The 24,144-nt window shown below is 40.0% G+C and overlaps 1 pseudogene; it reads left to right on the forward strand.

Moving 5' to 3' along the window:
* LOC147896437 (uncharacterized) overlaps positions 1-24,144 on the forward strand; it is a 40,732-nt pseudogene that overhangs the window by 2,081 nt on the left and 14,507 nt on the right.

The raw sequence follows: 24,144 nt of genomic DNA on the forward strand, positions 1-24,144 counted from the left end.
CTTTGTATTGTAGTGTATATCTAAAAAAGAAAACAACTTTTGGTCTTTTGTGGCTTTAACTTTTTCATCATGAAAAGTATGGCACGTGGATAGTACCAACAAATGTCTATGAATCATTGTGCTTTTTTTTTTTGTATTGTTAACAGATTTCAAGGCTTCTAACAATGGGTATGCTTTTGATATGTTAGACAAATAGACTTGAGGTTGAAGAAGAATTTCAAGAAGAGAATGATGTCACTTTTGATCAGGTAGGCAAAATATATTGTATGTCATTATCCAAATAGAATATGACTTTTTCTCTTTACATAAGTCATGGAAAAACTATTTAACAAGTTTCAAAACTTTTATGTCAATTAATCTATTCTAAAATATGATTACATATGTTAAAAAATTGCTTATCTTTTCTCATTAAGTATGCTAGCGCATAAGATATTGTCAAATATTTTAACGTAACTAATTTTTTGTTGAGGATGATTAGATAGATTCATTTTCATGTGTCATAGGATTGATGATCCTTTTCAAATGTGTTCTAGTTTGTATGATGTTCTAAATGTTTAGTCTTTCTTAATTTCATTTTTATATAAGTTGAGTACAGAAGGGGTTGAACAAACATGATAGAGAGGATGGACAGAATGTATTATTTGGGAATGTGTTCATGTATATATGAATAAACTATTTGAAGCGTAATTGTTATTTTGTTTTTCATCAATAAGGTCATGAAAATGCATAAGAATTTTGAATATTGTTCTTTAAACTTAGCACATTTGAGGCTTTTAAAAATGGAGACAAATCCTTTTCTTCTTGAGAGAAGGTCATGGACTGGAGGGTGATGAGGAATTTCATGAAGACAACATGATTGCATTTGATCAAGTATGTACAATTGATTATATGAAATTATTGAGAAAGCTTATTACTTTTGGCCTTTATGTGCGTCATGATAGACTCTTTAAGACTATGTGAAGTTAAACTAGTTGAAAATGATTTTTCATAAAGTGTGCTTCTATAAATTCAATTGCATGTATTATCAAATTGATTATTATTTTCAAGAATTGTTCTACTATAGAAGATGACTTCCTTCGTGATAACTAGTTTGCTATCATATATGCTTAGATTTTTTTTTCTATGCATTATAAAATTGAAGGTCATTTCTCTAATTAATGTTCTAGTATAGAAGATGCCTTTGTGATAATTAGTTTGCTATCGTATATGCTTAGATTTATTTTTTTCTATGCGTTATAAAATTGAAGGTCATTTCTTGAATTAGTGTTCTACTATAAAAGATGCCTTTGTGATAATTATTTTGCTAGCATATACACTTAGATTTATTTTTTTGTATGCGTTATAAAATTGAAGGTCAATTCTCGAATTAGTGTTCTAGTATAGAAGATGCCTTTATGATAATTAGTTTGCTATCATATATGCTTAGATTTATTTTTTTATGTGTTATAAAATTGAAGGTCATTTCTTGAAGTGTTCTAGTATAGAAGACGCCTTTGTGATAATTAGTTTGCTATCATATATGCTTAGATTTTATTTTTTGTATGCTTTATAAAATTGAAGGTCATTTCTTGAATTAATGTTCTACTATAGAAGATGCCTTTGTGATAATTAGTTTGCTATCTTATATGCTTAGATTTATTTTTTGTATGTATTATAAAATTGGATATCGTTTTTAAAAGTGTTCTAGTGCATTTAATATGCCCTTAGTTTTTGCTTATTAAAATTTTCATTTCTCATGTCAAAGAAACGTAGAAGGGGCTAAATAAAGGATTGAGAGGATGAAAAGAGGAAAGGGGACACATAAGTCATAAGTAGATAGATAGAGGGGATGGCAAGTATTAGCTCTAAAGATGGATGGGTGGGGAAGTGAATTGATCTATGTAAGCATTTACTAAAATACTTGCTTCTTCATTCTTAGGATGCTTATGTTCAAGACATTAATAATGTGACTCAATTTCCTTCTTTTATAAATTTGTTATGTGAGACCACACAAGGCTATAAGACCGTTAGAGATCAAAATAATATGCAAAATATTTCTCATGAGGTAATTTATGCTTTCTTTCCTTATTATTAGGGCTATTTGTACTCATGTTATTTTTTAATCCTCTACTACCTTTGTTTATAGTTGTCTTAGATGATTTTATGTATTGTGGGTAGGATATGCAAGATAGGTTGGAGAGTCAAGGGCAAGTGAATGATCAAGCAAGTATACTTTCGAAAAAGGAGCTCAAGCATGAAGGCATGCATTCATCTCATACATCTACTAAAAATTTATTTCTTTTAAGGTTTTGGTGATAGATTTGTAAGATAAATTGTAATGTTTCTTACACTCATTCTACTTAAGGTATGTTTTTCATTAGTAAAATGCAAAGGTAATTTTTCATTAATGTTACTCTCTTTGAAATGTTCTATTCAAATTGTCAATGGTTTTGGCACAAATTGTTGGTTCTAAGAGTAGTTCTCTGTTTCTTCCTCAACGAGCCACACTAAGGTATGAGAGTTTTTAGGATATTGTAAATAAAGGGATTCTTAAATTAAAAATTTTCATGTTGAATTTTATGTGTAGTTATGTCCTTGCATTTTAGTGGATAGACCATCTTACAAACATACAATGCATCACTACAAGGGAACAAACCTGTAGGTGTGTATATAGACGGGATTTTGAAACTGGACTAAAAAGTGACGGGCGTGTCTAATGATGCATCTATATTTGCGACAAAAGGCCGGCATCTATAGGCATGTCTTATCTGTGTATTAGACACGAAAATAAATGCGACTTCAAATGCCATTATAAATGTGTTATTAGATGCGACTCCAGATGCTATTATGAATGCACACAAACAAACAACAAAAAAAGAGAAAAAATGCAAACTGTGCCACATGATGTGCACCTGTTTGTAAATAAAATATACATCTGATTATATAAAATACATGTTACTATATACTGCTATATAAGTTTAATGGCTAACATTCTTGAGACAAAGAAAGAAAATAGTACAAAATACTAGTTGCTTACAATTACAATTCCAAGTAGAGCATTGTACATGATTACAATTTCAGACATTGATACTCCGCAATATTAATTATGCATCACAAAGCATCCATTGATAGTTACATTGCTTGAGAAGTTGAATGCCACAAATCAAAGGAAGAATGTATATTAGTTTTGATTCAAAGAGATTTAGCTCAAGTATAAAAATAAGTAAAGCCACTTATTCTGTGGCTTTAAGTACAAAAAAGAGTGACTAAAGCCACATCCATATGACAGCTAACTAGCACTATTACTATGATCGGAGCTTCCCATGGCTTTAAGTACAAAAAAGAGTGACTAAAGTTACATCGATGTGGTAGCTAACTACTACTATGAGTGGAGCCGCCCTCCTCCTCATCAGTCCCGTCACCCTCATTTTCTTCTTCTTCATTGATCTCTCCCTCGTTGCTAGGTGCCTACAAATGAGATATACCATGCATCAAATTATTTGCAATCAACAAAAAATCCATTGCATTAACATTTATTTAGTAAATTTAGATACCTATTGATGCCGCGTCTACCTGGTGGCCCGAGTATATTGCTCCTCTAAAATCTGCCCCTCCTCATAGAAGCACTACCAAGTAGCTTTCCGACTCTGTTGACGACGATACCCTGGCTCGGCAGAAGTAGGATGCCTGCCCATGATCTCAATCTACAAGGTGAAACAACAACTATTAGAGCAAAGTAACAACCTCATAAAATATAAATCACATAAACACAAAATACATAAGTGACTGATACTTACAAACTTGATCTGCCTCCCACGACGCAACACCTCCAGATCCAAAATGAGATGATCCACACTGTTCCATCTGGATTTTTTGTGCCTCCTTATGCTTCTTGCTAGAATCCTCACCTACGGCCTTCAATGCCTTTTTCCACTCACCCTTATGCGCTGTACTTGGTTTTCCCTAAGGGGTTCCCCCCTCTCCTTTCTTGCTTGCTCAGCCCATGCATATCTCGTGAGCAAAGACCTCTTATTAGCAAGGATATCCTTGATCTTAGTCTTTGCCCATTTGTCTATAAAGTGGGCCTCAAAAGGATTCAGATGCCTTTGATGCAAAGTCCCAATGGTATCCTGGGCATAGCTTTCCCTCTGCTCTTTAAAATGAATAAAGCAATCTCTGTAATTCGAATGAATTACAGAGCGCATATAGGAGAAGGGGATAGGGGAAGGGAAAGGGGAAGGGGAAGGGTATAGGGGATGGAGCATGCATAAGGGAAGGAAAAGGGGATGCATAAAGAGAAGGGGCATGCATAAAGAGAAGGGGATAGGGGAAGGGGAAGGGAATAGAGCATGCATAAGGGGATAGGGGATAGAGCATACATAAGGGATAGGGGAAGGGGAAGGGGAAGGGTATAGGAGATAGAGCATGCATAAGGGAAGGGAAAGGGGATGCATAAAGATAAGGGGCATGCATAAAGAGAAGGGGATAGGGGAAGGGGAAGGGAATAGAGCATGAATAAGGGGATAGGGGATAGAGCATACATAAGGGAAAGAGAAGGGGATGGGGGATAGAGCATGCATAAGGGGAAGGGTAAGGATAGGGGATAGAGCATGCATAAGGGAAAGGGCATGCATAAAGAGAAGGGTATAAGGCTTAGGGGATGGGAATAACGCATTCATAAGGGGATAGGGGAGAGAGCATACATAAGGAGCATGCATAAGGAGTAGAGGAAGGGGATAGGGGATAGGGGATAGAGCATGCATAAGGGAAGGGGAAGGGGATAGGGGATAGGGGAAAAGAGGAAGGGGAAGGGGAAGGGGATAGAGGAAGGGGATAGGGGATAGACCATACATAAGAGAAGGGGATAGAGGATAGGGGATAGAGGATGGAGCATGCATAAGGGGATAGGGGATAGAGGATAGAGCATGCATAAGGGAAGGGGATAGGGGATAGAGCATGCATAAGGGAAAGGGCATGCAAAGAGAAGGGGATAGAGGATCGAGCATGCATAAGGGAAGGGGAAGGGGAAGGGGATAGGGGATGGACATGAATCAAGAGAGCATGCATAAGAGAGGTGAATGCATAAACAAAGGGAAACAATGTGCATAGGGCAAGGTTTAGGGCAGTAGGATTAACACTACAAAGCAACTAAACTACATCATTATTTTTACATACCAAACAAGCAAGCAACCGAAGCAAGCGAGCAAGCAATCCAAGCAAGCAACCCACATTGCATACAAGAAGTAAGTAAACACTCTTCTCATCTCATATTTTCCATAAAAATGAGTTTCTTCATCTTCTTCTTCATTTCATGCATATGAGGAGTGAAAAGAGCATGCAAGAATGGTTTGAAACTAAAAAAGAAACAATGTAGAAGCATGCAAAGGGAGGGGATAGAGAGCATACCTTGCATAAACGACCTTCAAGTTTGTCTTGGAGATGAAGAGGAGGTTGCAAGTGAGGGAACCTCCAAGACTTATTTGAAAGCCTTCAAGTCTTCAAGTCTTGGATGGGAGGAGAGGAGGCTGCAAGTGAGGGAGTGGGTGGGAGAAGGGGGTTAGGATGTATGAAGGAGGGGTTATGTGGTGGAGAAGCATCGAGGAAGAAGAAGAGAGAAAGCATGAGCCCAAGAGTAAACTTGAAAGGGAGGCATCACCATGGGCATTCTGCTTTTTGTTTTCGCTTTCTGTTTGGTGCATTTATAAGCGCGTCAATAAGCGTGTCTAATCTGTAGCTAGATGCATCCATAATTGCGTTTTTACATAGTGTAGATGCATCCATAACTGTGTTTTTACACAATGTAGATGTGCTTTTAAATGCGCTTATAGATGCGCTACAGAATTACATTCCTACAAGACTGCACTTTGATAGATTTTACACATTGATTCTTTTCTTTTATTTTTTGCACGATGTCTCATCTTCAACAAGCTCATCTAGTGAGGATGAAACCCTTTGTCTTCACAATCACGAGATATGGTTGCAGCAAAAAATCAAATGCAAATGCGATCGATGTCAAGGGAGGATGTATCGTAAATGTAGAATTACGTTGAATCACATGTCCATGTATGGCAAATGGGATCCAAACATATCCATAGTAAGTGTTGGACGTTAAAGTCAATTGAGATATCTTTAGATACATACCTTTCATGTTTCTTTTGTTTTTTATGTAGGATGCATTGCCACATCTGCATATGTTGCCATACACTCGTCGTGAGGAGGCAGGGGAGGGATTACACATTAACACTATTTGTTGTTTAGATATTCTATTTTTTTTCAACTGCCATATTGGACGGAGCTCAAGATCAACCACCTTCTTGATCCTGTGCATATCTTCAAGAATGTGGCATCTAGCATTTAGGAGCACTTGATTGGGACACACGATTTTGCTCGGGGGGTTCACTATGTATAAAGCCTCTATATCACTTGCGTTCAAGGCCTATTTGCAAAATCCCTTACTTGTAACTTTTTTCTTAATAAAATGTACGCTCTTCCTATACAAATCTATAAAATTTCCCCAAATTTACTTTAAATACTCCCTTATGTAAATCATATTTTGTAAAATTTAGAAATTAAAATTAACCTTCTGTTGAACTCACGTGATAGGGTTACATATGATGAGTGACCCCCCCAAGCAATTCTGTGAGTATAAGGGAGGATCTGTGCACCACAGGGAGGATGCGTGAAGCTTGGCCACGAGAGGGACCAAATGGGTGCATCATTTTACCCCATGCACCATGGACATTCACAAAGAATGAGGAGAAAGAGGTGAAGTGGGCTATCACTACATTTCATACACCCATTGGATGCATGAGGTGTTTAAAGGGGGCTTTCACAAAGAGTAAGAGAAGAGGTGTAGCTCGGGGGGGTCACTATGTATAAACCCTCTATATCACGTGCGTTCAAGGCCTATATTTAAAGTCCCTTATTTGTAAAAAATTTCATTAATAAAATGTACCCCTTTTCTATACAAATCTGTAAATTTTTTCCAAAACTATTTTAAATAGTCCCTTATGTATATTTATTTCTGTAAATTTTAGAAATTAAAAAAATCCTTCTGTTGAACTAACGTGATAGGGTTACATATGATGAGTGACCCCCCCGAGAGGTGTAGAGCAATTGTATGGCTTGAAATCTCATGATTGGCACAAGATGCTCCAAGCAAGTATGAATTTCAATATTTCTCTCTCTATCCAAATTCGAATTTCAGAAGCAACTAATCAATCATGTCTCTTATGTTCGGTTCATATTGCCTACTAGCATTTCTCATTATGCATCGAGGGGCACAAAGGAGTGTATTTACAAATTGGGCGAGCTTGTGAGGTACTTCACACTATAGAAGATGTAATGCATATCCATGGTTTGCTTAGTTTCCATATTGCTAATGTGGTGCATTTTTTCCTTTCCATATATGTGAGCTTAAAGAAAATAGATCCCATAACACTTGACAATGCTCGTGTTATGGCAGTGGAGGTGTTTTGTTTGGTGGAGGAGAACTTTCCACGTTCTATTCTCACAAGCCAGCTACATCTCATAGTGCATTTGGTGGATGAGATTGCTATGTGTGGGACAGTACATGCACGATGGATGTTCTTCCTTGAGCGCTTTATGAAGACCTTGAAGGACTTTGTGAGGCAAAATGCAAGGCCCGAGGGTAGCATGGCCGAGGGTTGGTTGGTATAAGAGTCACTTGTATATATTTATGAATTTCTTGTACATGTGGATAGCTCTCTCCCACAACTATGGAGAAATAAAGAGGACCTAAGGATAACCTCTATTACACCTCAAGGGAAAGGGCAGAGCAAAGTAATGGACATGGACATGCTTGATCAGAAACTTAACCTCTATTGTGTGCTTAATGGTGATGTGATGAGAAGATGGGTGACAAGATATGAAGAAGAAAAGGCAAGAAGAAAAGCAGAAAGAGCCTTCTTTCGTAGACAACATGGATCTTGTGCATCCTACCCTGGGCATGTAAGAGCACTTCCAAAGGATCTTCATATTGATTGGCTATATGAAGAAATGGAAAGAGCCGAGAGTGACGAGGGGATGTGTGTCATAGTGGAAGAATAGGAGTATGCTCGTGAATGCATGCAAAAGGTTGGTATTATATATATGTAATGTTTTACATGACTTAGTTGCTTTCAATGATAAGGATTGACTACTCAATTGGTTTTGTCTTCCTATAGTGTACTACATTCAATGCTATATGGTGTGAGGGCACACATTTTCGGACACAACGAATTGATGATAAGAGAAACACCCAAGATTGTGGCATCGTTGCTAGCTTTGAGGGAAACAATGGAGCCATGTATGATTATTGTGGCATAATCCAAGATATTATGAAGCTTGACTTTAGGAGCTTCTTTGTGTATGTTTTGGATGTCAAGTGGTTTAAGGACGTGGTGGAAAGAGGTCCTAATGCAATAATTAAATGTCATGCAAGTGGCTTTGTAACCATTGACTCCACCAAGTTTTGGGAAGGCAATAAGGGTACACTAGCACTACTATAACAATGTGAACAGGTACTCTCTACACACGTATAAAAATGCAAGTTCTATATTATGATAACTTCAAAGCAAGAAAGTTAACATATTGGTATAAATTTTTTTAATAGATTGTTTATCATCCAATGGTGGATAATAATAGATGGTGGCATGTCATCCCTATTTTGCCACGTTCCAAAGTTATGTATAGTACATTCACTAATATGGAGCATATGGAGGATGATGATAATGGAGGTGATGATGATCCTGAAACAAGAGAGGAGGATGATCATGCGGTAGGGGATATAGATATTCAGCCCATTATGCATGAGGACGAGCCTATCATTGACACTACAAAGCATAGGTCCGTTTTTCACGAAAATACCGATGCTTTTTACATTAAATTTTTTTTTTCACGGGCGCAAACGTCGTTATTAAAGTCGTTAAAAGCATCGAAAAAGAACCGTTGCTATAAAGCATCGCTATATAGCGACGCTGTCAAACGTCGCTATATAGTGACACTGATAATCATTGTTATATAGCGACACTGATAAACGGTGCTATATAGCGATGATTAAAAGAACTAAAAAAAAAGGATTAGTGGGGCTAAACAGGGCTTGCTATGGCCCTGTTTAGCCCCTCTAATCCTCTTTTTTTTTTGTAATTACAAAAAAAAGTTTTTAATAACAAAATTTCCCTTGCGAAAAGGGTGATACAAAATCGCTCAAATGAAATTATTGAGCAACAAAAGCATATACATGTCAAACATATACAACAGTGTTTGTTACAAAATTACCCTTTCGAAAGGGTGATACAAAATTGCTCAAATGAGCAGATATATAAAATGACATACATGGCGAAGAAAATGCAAACTGCTACTACTATCACTAGTACTACTACTCATTCAAATTGTCCTTGTCCTCATCTTGTTGGCCTGATCCTTGGTCCTTGTGAGCTACGCCTTCTTCTTGATCCTCGTCACGTGTGTCTGATCCCTGGCCCTGGTGATCGCTCACCTCTGATGATGGGACGCTTGAGCTTTCACCCTAAGAGTGAACCATATCAATTGAAAATTAGATTGGAACTTAAGAATAAAACAATTTAAAAAGTGAGATTACAAGTAGGAGTAGACTTATACCGTGCGAGCAACCATCTCAGCCCAATCGACCGTCGCTCCCATTGCCTCTTGCTCAATAAACCACGGCTTTGTTCCTATGCGAAATGCGTGTCGCGTCTTTGCATCTGTAGAAAGATGACCCATCGTAGCTTGCTGTGGATCTAATTTACGAGAGTTAGAGTTAGCTAAAGTGCATGTAATATGTAGTAAAACAAATAGAACAATACATTAAATGAGAAGAAGTAGACTTACCACGGTTGCCTCGAACGCCAACCGTCCGCCTGCACCAAAGTGCAAAGTACCTACGATGTCCATCCGTCTTCGCAGCCCTCCTCTGACCCTCAAACATTTCGGGATTATCCCTATTCTGGAAGAGGGAAAGGAAAGAGGGGAAAAGATTGAAAGAAAGAGAGAAGAAGAGGGAAAGAGAGAAGGTGAACAGGGAAAAAGAGACATATGCTCATGCTTATGCATGAGCATATGTCATGAGCATATGTCTACTTCTCTTATGCTCATGCATAAGCATAAGCATGAGCATATGCTCATGCTTATGCTTATGCATGAGCATAAGAGAAGGGGGAAAGAGAGAAGAAGAGGGAAACGAAAGAGGGAAAAAGAGGGAAAGAAAGAGAGAAGAAGAGGGAAAGGAAAGAGGGAAAAAAGAGGGAAAGAAAAGAGGGAAGAAGAAGGATTGAAAGAGGGAAGAAGAGGGAAAGAAAAGAGAGATTGAAAATGAGCATAAGAGGGAAAGAAATAGAGAAGAAGAGGGAAAGGAAACAGGAAAAAAGAGACATATGCTCATGCTTATGTATGAGCATATGTCTACTTCTCTTATGCTCATGCATAAGCATAAGCATAAGCATATGCTCATGCTTATGCTTATGCATGAGCATAAGAGAAGGGAGAAAGAGAGAAGAAGAGGGAAAGGAAAGAGGGAAAAAGAGGGAAAGAAAGAGAGAAGAAGAGGGAAAGGAAAGAGGGAAAAAGAGACATATGCTCATGCTTATGCATGAGCATATGTCTACTTCTCTTATGCTCATGCGTAAGCATAAGCATGAGCATATGCTCATACTTATGCTTATCCATGAGCATAAGAGAAGGGAGAAAGAGAGAAGAAGAGGGAAAGGAAAGAGGGAAAAAGAGGGAAAGAAAGAGAGAAGAAGAGGTCTTATGCTCATGCATAAGCATAAGCATGAGCATATGCTCATGCTTATGCATATGCATGAGCATAAGAGAAGGGAAAACGAGAGAAGAAGAGGGAAAGGAAAGAGGGAAAAAGAGGGAAAGAAAGAGAGAAGAAGAGGGAAAGGAAAGAGGGAAAAAGAGAGAAGAAGAGGGATTGAAAGAGAGAAGAAGAGGGATTGAAAGAGGGAAGAAGAAGGATTGAAAGAGGGAAAAAGAGGGAAAGAAAAGAGAGATTGAAAATGAGAAAGAGGGAAAGAAAGAGAGAAGAAGAGGGAAAGGAAAGAGGGAAAAAGAGAGAAGAAGAGGGATTGAAAGAGAGAAGAAGAGGGATTGAAAGAGGGAAGAAGAAGGATTGAAAGAGGGAAAGAAAAGAGAGATTGAAAATGAGAAAGAGGGAAAGAAAGAGAGAAGAAGAGGAAAAGGAAAGAGGGAAAAAGAGACATATGCCCATGCTTAAGCATGAGCATATGTCTACTTCTCTTATGCTCATGCATAAGCATAAGCATGAGCATATGCTCATGCTTATGCTTATGCATGAGCATAAGAGAAGGGAGAAAGAGAGAAGAAGAGGGAAAGGAAAGAGGAAAAAAGAGGGAAAGAAAGAGAGAAGAAGAGGGAAAGGAAAGAGGGAAAAAGAGACATATGCTCATGCTTATGCATGAGCATATGTCTACTTCTCTTATGCTCATGCATAAGCATAAGCATATGTCTACTTCTCTTATGCTCATGCATAAGCATAAGCATGAGCATATGCTCATGCTTATGCTTATGCATGAGCATAAGAGAAGGGAGAAAGAGAGAAGAAGAGGGAAAGGAAAGAGGGAAAAAGAGGGAAAGAAAGAGAGAAGAAGAGGGAAAAAGAGACAGATGCTCATGCTTAAGCATGAGCATATGTCTACTTCTCTTATGCTCATGCATAAGCATTCTTCTTCTCTCTTTCTCCCTTCTCTTATGCTCATGCATAAGCATTAGCATGAGCATATGCTCATGCTAATGCTTATGCATGAGCATAAGAGAAGGGAGAAAGAGAGAAGAAGAGGGAAAGGAAAGAGGGAAAAAGAGGGGAAGAAAGAGAGAAGAAGAGGGAAAGGAAATAGGGAAAAAGAGATGCATGAGCATATGTCTCCTTCTCTTATGCTCATGCATAAGCATAAGCATGAGCATATGCTCATGCTTATGCTAATGCATGAGCATAAGAGAAGGGAGAAAGAGAGAAGAAGAGGGAAAGGAAAGAGGGAAAAAGAGGGAAAGAAAGAGAGAAGAAGAGGGAAAGGAAAGAGGGAAAGAGAGAAAAGGAGGGAAAGGAAAGAGGGAGAAAGAGGAAAAGAGAGAAGAAGAGGGAAAGAAAGAGAGAAGAAGAGGGAAAGGAAAGAGGAAAAAAGAGGAGGAAAGAGACTGAAAGATTGAAGGAGAGAGGGTTCCTACGCCCATCACTGCAGCTAGCACTAGCTGCAGGCCAATGCAAATAACAAAAATAACAAATGGAAAAAAGAGGAAGCACTTACATGAAATAGTACATCCCGCTTGGTGTTGTGGACTGGCCCTACAAAAGAGAGGAAACATACCATTTTTCAAATAAGATGTTAGAGGAAGGAGGAGATTACAAAAGTAACTTCTTGAAAGGAGGAGATTAAGGAGACAAGGAGAAAGAGAAGGAAGAGAAATACAAAAAAGGGAAAGAAGAGGTGAGTCTTCTTTCTTTCTTGAAATCTCGTTTTTTGTTTCAATCCTTTGAAAACAAGCATGAAAACTAGTTTATAGATTTAGCAATACAAGGAGAAGCACTAAAAAAACTAAAGCTAACAACACTTATTTCATTAATTTTGGACTTGTCAATGTACAAATTCATTTTTACATATACTTTTGGACTAGTTTTCAGATAAAATTTAAGAAAAACCCAATCTTCAAAGCACATATAAAAACATAAAAACAAGCATTTTTTTATATATTTTTTAAGGACATGAAACTAAAATTATAAAATTTAACGCAGCCTACATAAGTTACATGAAAAAATAAGATTCGGTTGTTGTAAACTCTCTTAATATTTAATGGTGTTAATAAACACCTTCAAAAGTTAAGCCTGAGATTTTCAAGACTACATAAGTTACATGAAAAAATAAGATTCGGTTGTTGTAAACTCTCTTAATATTTAATGGTGTTAATAAACACCTTCAAAAGTTAAGCCTGAGATTTTCAAGACTACAGCCATTCAATTTGATGAATTTTCTATTTTCAAGTCCTTAGCCTAAATTCAACCCATTCAAGAGCTGAGCTCATCTCTTCCTCATCGATGTAGTTAAAATTATAGAAGAGAAGTAAGGATTGATGAATTTTCTCCTGCATAACACTTTGTTTGTTCCGAATGGCTAGCGCTTCCTCGGGGGAAAATCTTCCATAACGAGCCACACGCGAAGATATCTCACTTTGAAAGTCTATCAACTCTCTCCTATATGACTGCAATTTATCTATCAACTCTCTCCAATATGACTGCAATTTATCTATTTCAGTAGTAGCCATACTTATTTTTCTTTCCTCTTCCTTCTCTAAGCCCTTCTGACAAGCAAAGTCATCCTTCTCGTACTGGGTTAATGGAGCTGGATTTTGCTTTCTCTTCTCTCTCTTTCCTTGGTTCTCGGCAATCCATTCTTTGAGGCTGCTAATGGCTTGCTCGACAGAATCGATTACCTTAAAAAGATCCATAATGGCTGCAAGATGAAAGGAGTATGCTTGAGAAGAGGAGGTAAGGTTGCGGGCAAGATGGAAGGAGCAAGCTTGAGGAGAGGAGTAAGGTAAGAAGAGTAAAGTGGAAGAAGTGTGGAGAGGAGTAAGGTAAGAAGAGTAAAGTGGAAGAAGTTTTTGCTGCGGGTGAGATATAGAAGACGAACGAGGTGAGGAAGGTAACGAGAGTGAGGAAAGATATAGAAGACGAACGAGGCGAGGAAGGTAACGAGAGTGAGGAAGGTAACAAGAGGAGGTAAGGCAAGATGAAAGGAGTATGCTTGAGAAGAGAAGGCAAGGCTGCGGGCAAGATGGAAGGAGCAAGCTTAAGGAGAGGAGTAAGGTAAGAAGAGCAAAGTGGAAGAAGTGTCTGCTGCGGGTGAGAGATAGAAGATGAACGACTACTAGGGAATTTATAGAACTACAGATGCAAGACCGTAATGCGAGATGACTAGATGCAAGATCGTAATGCGAGACATTATAAAATAAAATGATGGGATGCAAGACCGTAATGGGAGACATTTGAGACATATAAGATAGTGATAGTACATTGAAATCTATAAAGTAAAATGATGGAACACAAGAATGATATAATTAATAGAATCTCATCATGAGATATTCTTTTAATATAATATAAGTTAGTAATTATTAGAATCTCATCATGAGATATTCTTTTAATATAATATAAGTTAGACTTGTTGTACATAATAAATGATAGATTTTGAGTACATTGAAATCTATAAAATAAAGTGATGGAACATAAGAATGATATAATTATTAGATTCTCATCATAAGATATTTATTGTACATAATAAATTAGACTTTCAAAAAAGTAAAACCTAATGTATTGTAATGAATAAATATAATAAAATATCCTAATGTATTGCAACATTTAACATAAGTTTAAAAAACACTATCATTAATCAATACAAACAAGATAAAAATCTTCAAGGACTCATGTTTCTTTCTACATGTTTTACAACTGAATAGAGTCTGATGAGTCCTCTTGAGGCTGTGATTCTCTAAGAGTACATTGAGTCTCTACTTGTGTGGATGGTGTACATTGAGATTCTACTTCTGGTGCAATCGGGATAGACTTAATCTCTTCCTCCTTTACAAGATGTGATGTTGTAGATGCACATTGAGTCTCCACTTCTTGTGTAGGAAGAATGCATTGAGTCTCTAATTCAAGTGTAGACTGTAATGCTTCTACTTGAGGCTGTGATACAGAAGGAGACTGAATTGTCTCTTCTTTTTCTTTGGCTCCCTTAGGTTCTTCATTGAGTCCATCATGTTGTTTCCCAATGGTAGCAGTTAGATAGTGAACAGTCTTAGCCACAAAATCTTGTAGCTCGAGCTTGGTATATGCTTCTATCGAGACATGTTCAAAAATTTCATTGAGATACAACATGAAGTTGTAGGCAATTCTCCACCCACTACTAAACATGTCTTTCTGCTCCACTGCGAGGCGTGTCTGGAAATTTGGTTGGTCTTGATGCTCCCTGATTTTCATAATCGCAGAAACTAACTTGTTTGCAGACCTATCCATCATGACATATGACAAAGTGAATTTGTGTAGTAAATAGTAAGATGCATGTTCATAATGATATGATAAAAGAACACTTACCTGAACACCCCGTGAAAGCCTGTAAATGAGTTGACAAACCAACAATGGTTGTCATCAAGATCCCATACTATCAGGCTCCAATGTGAACTACATCACCAATAAAGAGCGATAAGATTTATCACAATATTAAGTATTAATTGACACAATATTATAAATAAGAGAGTAAAAGAAAGATTGAGACCATACTTACTTGTCATAGTATGGCATAAAGACAAGTAGTATGCCATCCAAGTCTAAAGGTTGTAGAATTGAACAAACATCATCTACTGTCTTCTTGGTATCACTAAGTACAGCTGAAAGAAGAGAATCGAGCATACAGACGCGATTCTGTACTGATCTAGGAAAGTGAGATATAACCGTACTCTGCAGCAATAAATAAACAAATGTTAGAAGCAGATTGAATCAAATGATTGAAGTATCAAGCCAAGAGATGTTCATATCAAACCTGAGGATGGCCATCATGACTTTGTCATTAGCCTCTTTCAAAGGGTCGGAGAGGATTGTAACTTCCTCGCTACCAAAAGTCAAAACACGAGGTTGCTTGTTAATGATGACCCTAACCTTAGAAGAGCTCCCCATAAATTTTATAATTTTAGTTTCATGTCCTTAAAAAATATAAAAAAAAATGCTTGTTTTTATGTTTTTATATGTGCTTTGAAGATTGGGTTTTTCTTAAATTTTATCTGAAAACTAGTCCAAAAGTATATGTAAAAATGAATTTGTACATTGACAAGTCCAAAATTAATGAAATAAGTGTTTGCAGTAGACTAATGAAATAGGAAATGAAGTTCTAAAGGATATCGAAAATCCAAGCATGTGGCACGTGCAACCACTTGTGACATATACGGATGATATTTTTGAAAGAGTCCATTGACCGTCTAAGTAAGAAAAATGGCTATGTTTGAGCAAAGAATGTGAATAATCTCACCTTCATATGCATATACACTATAGCCATTCCAGGCTCTGCTCAACCTATATGGCATCTCTTCTATTAGAATAGATGAGATGATGTCCGTAGTAATAAGGTCAAGTGGTAGTTTCCAATGATCCTCTCTGACAAACCATCCCACTATATCTAACCCCTCATCATATCTATCCTGGAATGTTACGCAATGTACTCCAACAAAATGTTATGTTGGTGGTTCTTTAAAGGTGGTCTTTCTCAGTCGGCCCTTAAGTGAGAGGTGATCTATAGGAAGCACTGGTTCAGATGTAAACGCTCCATCAGGATCCTCACTAGAATTTGAATCCCGTAACTAGGCTGTATTACCTTGATCATTCAAAGGATCATCTAAATCACTTAAAGATTTAGATGATGCACACGATTCCTCATGGTCGGCTACGTCTTTCACTACAAGGCATAGGCCATTTTCCGACGGAAATACCGACGCTTTTTACATTAAATTTTTTTTTTTCACGGGCGCAAAGGTCGCTATAAAAGTCGTTAAAATCATCGGAAAAGGAGCGTCGCTATAAACCGTCGCTATATAGTGACGCTGTTAATCGTCGCTATATAGCGACGATGAAAACGTCGCTATATAGCGACTCTGTTAATCGTCGCTATATAGCGACACTGGTAAACGTCGCTATATAGCGACGATTAACAGAAGTAAAAAAAAAGGGTTAGTGGGGCTAAACAGGGCTTCCTTTTGGCCCTGTTTAGCCCCACTAATCCTTTTTTTTTTGTGTAATTACAAAAGAAAGTTTTTTATAACAAAATTTCCCTTGCTTGCAGGGTGATACAAAATTGTTCTTGTGAACGATGAGGAAGAAATGCATATACATATACAACTGTGTTTGTAACAAAATTACCCTGTGAAAGGGCGATACAAAATTGCTCTAACGAGCGAATATACAAAATGCTACTACTACTACTAATCCGAATCCGAATCCGAATCGTCTTGTTGGCCTGTTCCCTGGTCCTCGGCACCTGCATCTTCTCCCTCGTCCCCGACACCTGCGTCTTCTCCCTCGTCCCCGATACCTGCGTCTTCTTCCTCGTCCCCGGCACCTGCGTCCGATCCTTGCCCCTGTTGATCGCTCGTCTCTGATGATGGGACGCTTGAGCTTTGACCCTAAGAGTGAACCATATAAATCAAAAATTAGATTGGAACTTAAATTAAAAAGTGAGATTACAAGTAGGAGTAAACTTATACCGTGCGAGCAGCCACCTCAGCCCAATCGACTGTCGCTCCCATTGCCTCTTGCTCAATGAACCACGGCTTTGTTCCTATCCGAAATGCGTGCCGCGTCTCTGCATCCGTAGGAAGACGACCCATCGTAGCTTGTTGTGGATCCAATTTACGAGAGTTAGAGTTAGCTAAAGTGCATGTAATATGTAAGTAAAACAAATAGAACAATACATTAAATGGGAAGAAGTAGACTTACCACGATTGCCTCGAACGCATACCGTCCACCTGCACCAAAGTGCGAAGTACCTACGACGTCCAGCCGTCTCTTCGCAGCCCTCCTCTGACCCTCGAACATTTCGGGATGGTCCCTACGTTGCTTCTTGAAGTACTTCCAATCACCTTTGTCTGCCCAGCTGGGTTTAGCCAACCCCTTTGTAATGGAAGTACGCATGGTTGATCTGCGATGCTTTAGGACCAAACCCATGCGCTCGAGCATATAATTGTTATTAAACTCCACATTTGGCAGATTAGGATATCTTTGTTTTAACTCATCGATCACCGCCTGCTTCTTTTGGCCATCTTGATACCGCCAATCGATATTTATGCTGCTCTTGAAGTGATGACTCATCAACCGCCTCATGGCGGCCATCACTTTTTTGCCCTTTTTGTCTTCTATTATCTCTCCGGCAGATGTGATTTGATAGGAGAGATCCCCTGATGAGTAAGGGGGACTGATGGTAGCAGAGTCTGAAGGAGTGGAAGCTGCGCGACCGCTTCCGGATCGAGGAGTAGCTGTGGGAGTAGGGGAGGGAAAGGGACCTGACTGATACTGTGTCTCCAGACCAAGTGGAGACCTAAAGAAGCGTGAGTGTGCTGACTCGTCTACATCTCCTGAGTCAGCACAACATGAGCCGCCCATCCTACTCTTCCTTCCCTTGCCGGAGGCATGCGCAGGTGATGATCCCGCTGTCGAAGGGGCGCGAGGGGATGGCTGGGCAGTACGTCCACCCGTCGGTGTAGGGGAAGGAATTGCGGAGGTCCTCTGAGAGAGCAGAGAGAAGAATCTCGCTGCCTCCTCATCACTCATCTGCGCTACAAACTCGTCGGGAGTCCCGACAAAGCCATGCGCGGCTAGCAAAGGAGTCCCCTGAGGGGTAGTCGCAGTGCTACGTGGAAGAGGGGTCGGACCAGGGGTAGTCGCAGTGCTAGGACCGAGAGGAGATGGACCAGGGGTAGTCCTCGGGGCAGTCGCCTGAGAGGAATCTGTAAGAAAATAGTACGCAGCGGAAGATAACAACAAAACGCAAGTACACGATGGAAAGCTGGAGAGAATACAAAAATTCTGATATACCAAACTGCTGATACAACTGATGGTTGGCTGTCCACCCGTGCGCTCTACAGACAGAGCTTCGATGGTGATCTAGACAGATGCTGGACGGAGGACTATGAGCGTGAAGAACTGGTGATCTGATGATAGGGGGTGGCCACTTATATAGTGTAAGTGGTTGACGGTCGGCCCTGTAATAGGCAGTCGGCCTAATAGACAGTCGGCCTGGAAGACCACCGACCCTTCAGAAAACATGCCGTCGGGCAGATGAAGGATCGCGCATAGGTCATACCGTCGGGCCTGGGGCTACCGGCAGCCCTCGGACCCTGCCGCTGGGGGCTTTGCCCCCAGACCCCCACCGGGGGCCTGCGCCCCCCGGACCCCCTGCTATCGGGGGGGCTATCGCCCCCCCGAACCCCCCCTTTGTGCAGACGGGTATCTTCTCTTGGCTCCTAAGCCGTCTCATAACCATCTGGTCTACTCTAAGACCCCTTCCAGTGTCTAAACTGGGGATCCCTCCCAATATCTGATACCCATCATGGCTTCTCCTCATATGGGGGCCTTACAACATTGGGTACACAGAATATTGGTGGGTTACATGAGAGGTGGACATTTGAGCTAACTCTAACAGAATCAAAGTCCTCTGGAGCATATAGATCGTGAGCTCTCCTCCTGCGAGGCTGTCCGTACTCGTCCGATGAGCGACGTGATCCCATGTCTAACATAGACACAAACACGAAAACAGAAAACAAAAAACAAACATGAGCATTCTCATAGGCATAGGCATAGGCAAGAGGAAAGAAGAGGGAAAGCAAAGAGGGAAAGAAGAGGGAAAGAAGATGTTAAGGAAAGAAAAGAATGAGAATGAGGAAATAGAGAATGAGAGAAGGGGGAAATAGAGAAGGGGAAAGAGATGAGGGAATTCTCTTTTTCCGCATGAGCTTATGCTTATGCTCATGGGTGAGCATGAGCTTATGCTCATGTTTCCGCATATGCTCACGCAAAAGAGAAAGAGAAAGAGCTTATGCGGAAAAAGAGAAAGAGCTTATACGAAAACTCATTCTCTATTTCCGCATAAGCTCCTTCTCTTTTTCCGCATGAGCTTATGCTTATGCTCATGGGTGAGCATGAGCTTATGCTCATGTTTCCGCATATGCTCACGCAAAAGAGAAAGAGCAGGAGCTTATGCGGAAAGAGAGAAGGAGCTTATGCGGAAAGAGAGAAGGAGCTTATGCGGAAATAGAGAAGAAGCTCATGCTTATGCTCATGTGGAAAAAGAGAAGGAGCTTATGCAGAAAGAGAGAAGGAGCTTATGCGGAAAAAGAGAATGAGAGAAGGGGGAAATAGAGAAGGGGAAAGAGATGAGGGAATTCTCTTTTTCCGCATGAGCTTATGCTTATGCTCATGGGTGACCATGAGCTTATGCTCATGTTTCCGCATATGCTCACGCAAAAGAGAAAGAGAAAGAGCTTATGCGGAAAAAGAGAAAGAGCTTATACGAAAACTCATTCTCTATTTCCGCATAAGCTCCTTCTCTTTTTCCGCATGAGCTTATGCTTATGCTCATGGGTGAGCATGAGCTTATGCTCATGTTTCCGCATATGCTCACGCAAAAGAGAAAGAGCAGGAGCTTATGCGGAAAGAGAGAAGGAGCTTATGCGGAAAGAGAGAAGGAGCTTATGCGGAAATAGAGAAGAAGCTCATGCTTATGCTCATGTGGAAAAAGAGAAGGAGCTTATGCGGAAAGAGAGAAGGAGCTTATGCGGAAAAAGAGAATGAGAGAAGGGGGAAATAGAGAAGGGGAAAGAGATGAGGGAATTCTCTTTTTCCGCATGAGCTTATGCTTATGCTCATGGGTGAGCATGAGCTTATGCTCATGTTTCCGCATATGCTCACGCAAAAGAGAAAGAGAAAGAGCTTATGCGGAAAAAGAGAAAGAGCTTATACGAAAACTCATTCTCTATTTCCGCATAAGCTCCTTCTCTTTTTCCGCATGAGCTTATGCTTATGCTCATGGGTGAGCATGAGCTTATGCTCATGTTTCCGCATATGCTCACGCAAAAGAGAAAGAGCAGGAGCTTATGCGGAAAGAGAGAAGGAGCTTATGCGGAAAGAGAGAAGGAGCTTATGCGGAAATAGAGAAGAAGCTCATGCTTATGCTCATGTGGAAAAAGAGAAGGAGCTTATGCGGAAAGAGAGAAGGAGCTTATGCGGAAAAAGAGAATGAGAGAAGGGGGAAATAGAGAAGGGGAAAGAGATGAGGGAATTCTCTTTTTCCGCATGAGCTTATGCTTATGCTCATGGGTGAGCATGAGCTTATGCTCATGTTTCCGCATATGCTCACGCAAAAGAGAAAGAGAAAGAGCTTATGCGGAAAAAGAGAAAGAGCTTATGCGAAAACTCATTCTCTATTTCCGCATAAGCTCCTTCTCTTTTTCCGCAGGAGCTTATGCTTATGCTCATGGGTGAGCATGAGCTTATGCTCATGTTTCCGCATATGCTCACGCAAAAGAGAAAGAGCAGGAGCTTATGCGGAAAGAGAGAAGGCGCTTATGCGGAAAGAGAGAAGGAGTTATGCGGAAATAGAGAAGAAGCTCACGCTTATGCTCATGCGGAAAAAGAGAAGGAGCTTATGCGGAAAGAGAGAAGGAGCTTATGCGGAAAAAGAGAATGAGAGAAGCTTAAGCTTCTCTCATTCTCTATTTCCGCATAAGCTCATGCGGAAACTTACGCATAAGCTCATGCTCATGCATGAGCATAAGCATGAGCTTATGCTTATGCTTATGCATAAGCATAAGCATAAGCTCATGCTTATGGTCATGCGGAAATAGAGAAGGAGCTTATGCGGAAAGAGAGAAGGAGCTTATGCGAAAAAAGAGAATGAGAGAAGCATAAGCTTCTCTCATTCTCTATTTCCGCATAAGCTCATGCGGAAACTTGCGCATAAGCTAATGCTCATGCTTATGGTCATGCGGAAATAGAGAATGAGCTTATGCTCATGCGGAAAGGACAAGGAGCTTATGCGGAAAAAGAGAATGAGAGAAGCATAAGCTTCTCTCATTCTCTATTTCCGCATAAGCTCATGCGGAAACTTGCGCATAAGCTCATGCTCATGCATGAGCATAAGCATAAGCATAAGCTCATGCGGAAAGAGAGAATGAGCTTATGCTCATGCGGAAAAAGAGAAGGAGCTTATGCGGAAAGAGAGAAGGAGCTTATGCGGAAAAAGAGAATGAGAGAAGCATAAGCTTCTCTCATTCTCTATTTCAGCATAAGCTCATGCGGAAACTTGCGCATAAGCTCATGCTCATGCATGAGCTTATGCTTATGCTTATGCTGATGCTTATGCATAAGCATAAGCATAAGCTCATGCTTATGGTCATGCGGAAATAGAGAAGGAGCTTATGCGGAAAGAGAGAAGGAGCTTATGCGGAAAAAGAGAATGAGAGAAGCATAAGCTTCTCTCATTCTCTATTTCCGCATAAGCTCATGCGGAAACTTGCGCATAAGCTCATGCTCATGCATGAGCATAAGCATGAGTTTATGCTTATGCTTATGCTTATGCTTATGCATAAGCATAAGCATAAGCTCATGCTTATGGTCATGCGGAAATAGAGAAGGAGCTTATGCGGAAAGAGAGAAGGAGCTTATGCGGAAAAAGAGAATGAGAGAAGCATAAGCTTCTCTCATTCTCTATTTCCGCATAAGCTCATGCGGAAACTTACGCATAAGCTCATGCTCATGCATGAGCATAAGCATGAGCTTATGCTTATGCTTATGCATAAGCATAAGCATAAGCTCATGCTTATGCTCATGCGGAAATAGAGAAGGAGCTTATGCGGAAAGAGGGAAGGAGCTTATGCGGAAAAAGAGAATGAGAGAAGCTTATGCGGAAAAATCAAAATAGAGAATAAGGGGGAAAGGAAAGAGAGAAGGGAAAAGAGAGAGGGGGAAAGAGAGAAGGGGGAAAGAGAGAATAAGAGAAGAGGGAAAAAAGAGAAGGGGGAAAAATGAGAAAAAGAGAAGGGGGAAGAGAGGGTCCTACGCCCATCACTGCAGCTAGCGCTTAAGGCGCTAGCTGCAGGCCAATGCAAATAACAAAAAGCTTAAATGGAAAGAAGAGGAAGCACTTACCTGTAAAAGTATGTCCCGCTCGGTGTAGTGGACTGGGCCCACAAAAGAGAGAGTATGTCCCGCTCGGTGTAGTGGACTGGCCCTACAAAAGATAGAAAACAACCCATTTTTTCAAATAAGATGTTAGTGGAAAGAGGAGATCACAAAAGCAACTTCTTGAAAGGAGACAAGGAAAGAGAAGATTGAGGAGACAAGGAAAGGAGGAGATTGAGGAGAAGAGAAGGAAGAGAAGGAAGAGAAATACAGGAAGAAGAGATGAGTTTCTTTCTTTCTTTCTTGAAATTTCGTTTTTTGTTTGAATCCTTTCTAATCAAGCATGAAAACTAGTTTAAAACTTTAGCAATACAAGTAGAAACACTCACAAAACCAAAGCTAACAAACAAACAACCTACATTGTTGAAAGAAACTCACCTTTTGAAGAACTTTCTTTCTGGAAACCAAAGAGGGAAAAAGGAGAGAGAGGGTGCACAAGAGGTAGGAGAAGGGTGAGGAGTGGGAAATAGAGTAGGAGGTTGCTTGGAATAGATGGGAGGTCAGTGAAAATAGGTGGGAGGAGATTTTGGGGAGCTTACTTGAGAGATTAGGAAAGCTTTGAGCAAAACGCCGCGGGTTTCGGCGTTTCGGGTTTTAACCCACAGCGTCGCTATATAGCGACGCTTATTCGTCGCTATATAGCGACGTTTTTAATTTAAAGCGTCGCTATATAGCGACGCTTACTGTTTATTTTTTGGTGTGGCCTCTTGTGAAGCTCAAACATGCTATGCCTATAATTGTCAATATCTCCTCTTACTACATAGCCTTACTATATAGGATTTTCTGTTTCAATCCTTACTATATAGCGACGTCATTCTTTTTATATAGCCTCAAGAGAAGCTCAAATTAAACATGCTATGCTCATAATTGTGTACATCTCCTCTTCATGCTTATGTTTTGGTTTTATAAGTGTAGATGGAAGGGACGAGTGGAAGCTCATCCGATGATGCGCCAACGCCCGGGAGCACGAAGTGGCTTACGGAGAGGTTATATTGTCACTGCACTCATTGCAAGCGAGAAGTACGACATCAACATCGTATTATCATGCGCCACTTGCGGATGTATGGGGAGGAGCCGGAACCAGTACCCCCCGTTGGTGTTGCACATGTTGATGGATCATCGGTAAGTCAAAGCTATTTAAGTTCGCAATCTTATTGTATACCCGGAATTAGAAGATCTTCTATTTACACGAATGAGCTTATGACAGGATGATGAGGGTGACGAGGGTACACATATACCTTCTCACTTTCAACAAGACTATAGTCTCCCGGATGACGACGAGTGTATGGTCGACATGATGGATTCCATTTTTAGGGGCACTACATCCCACGTACACGTGATGTCAGAGTCTGAGGTGAAAATGCGAGAGTTGCAATCAACACAATTGTACGAGGGTGCCAGGATGTCTA

This window comes from Dipteris shenzhenensis, chromosome 12 (assembly GCF_047967505.1).
Source record: "Dipteris shenzhenensis isolate YYH24624 ecotype China chromosome 12, Dip_SZ_1.0, whole genome shotgun sequence".
Classification (NCBI taxonomy): domain Eukaryota; kingdom Viridiplantae; phylum Streptophyta; class Polypodiopsida; order Gleicheniales; family Dipteridaceae; genus Dipteris; species Dipteris shenzhenensis.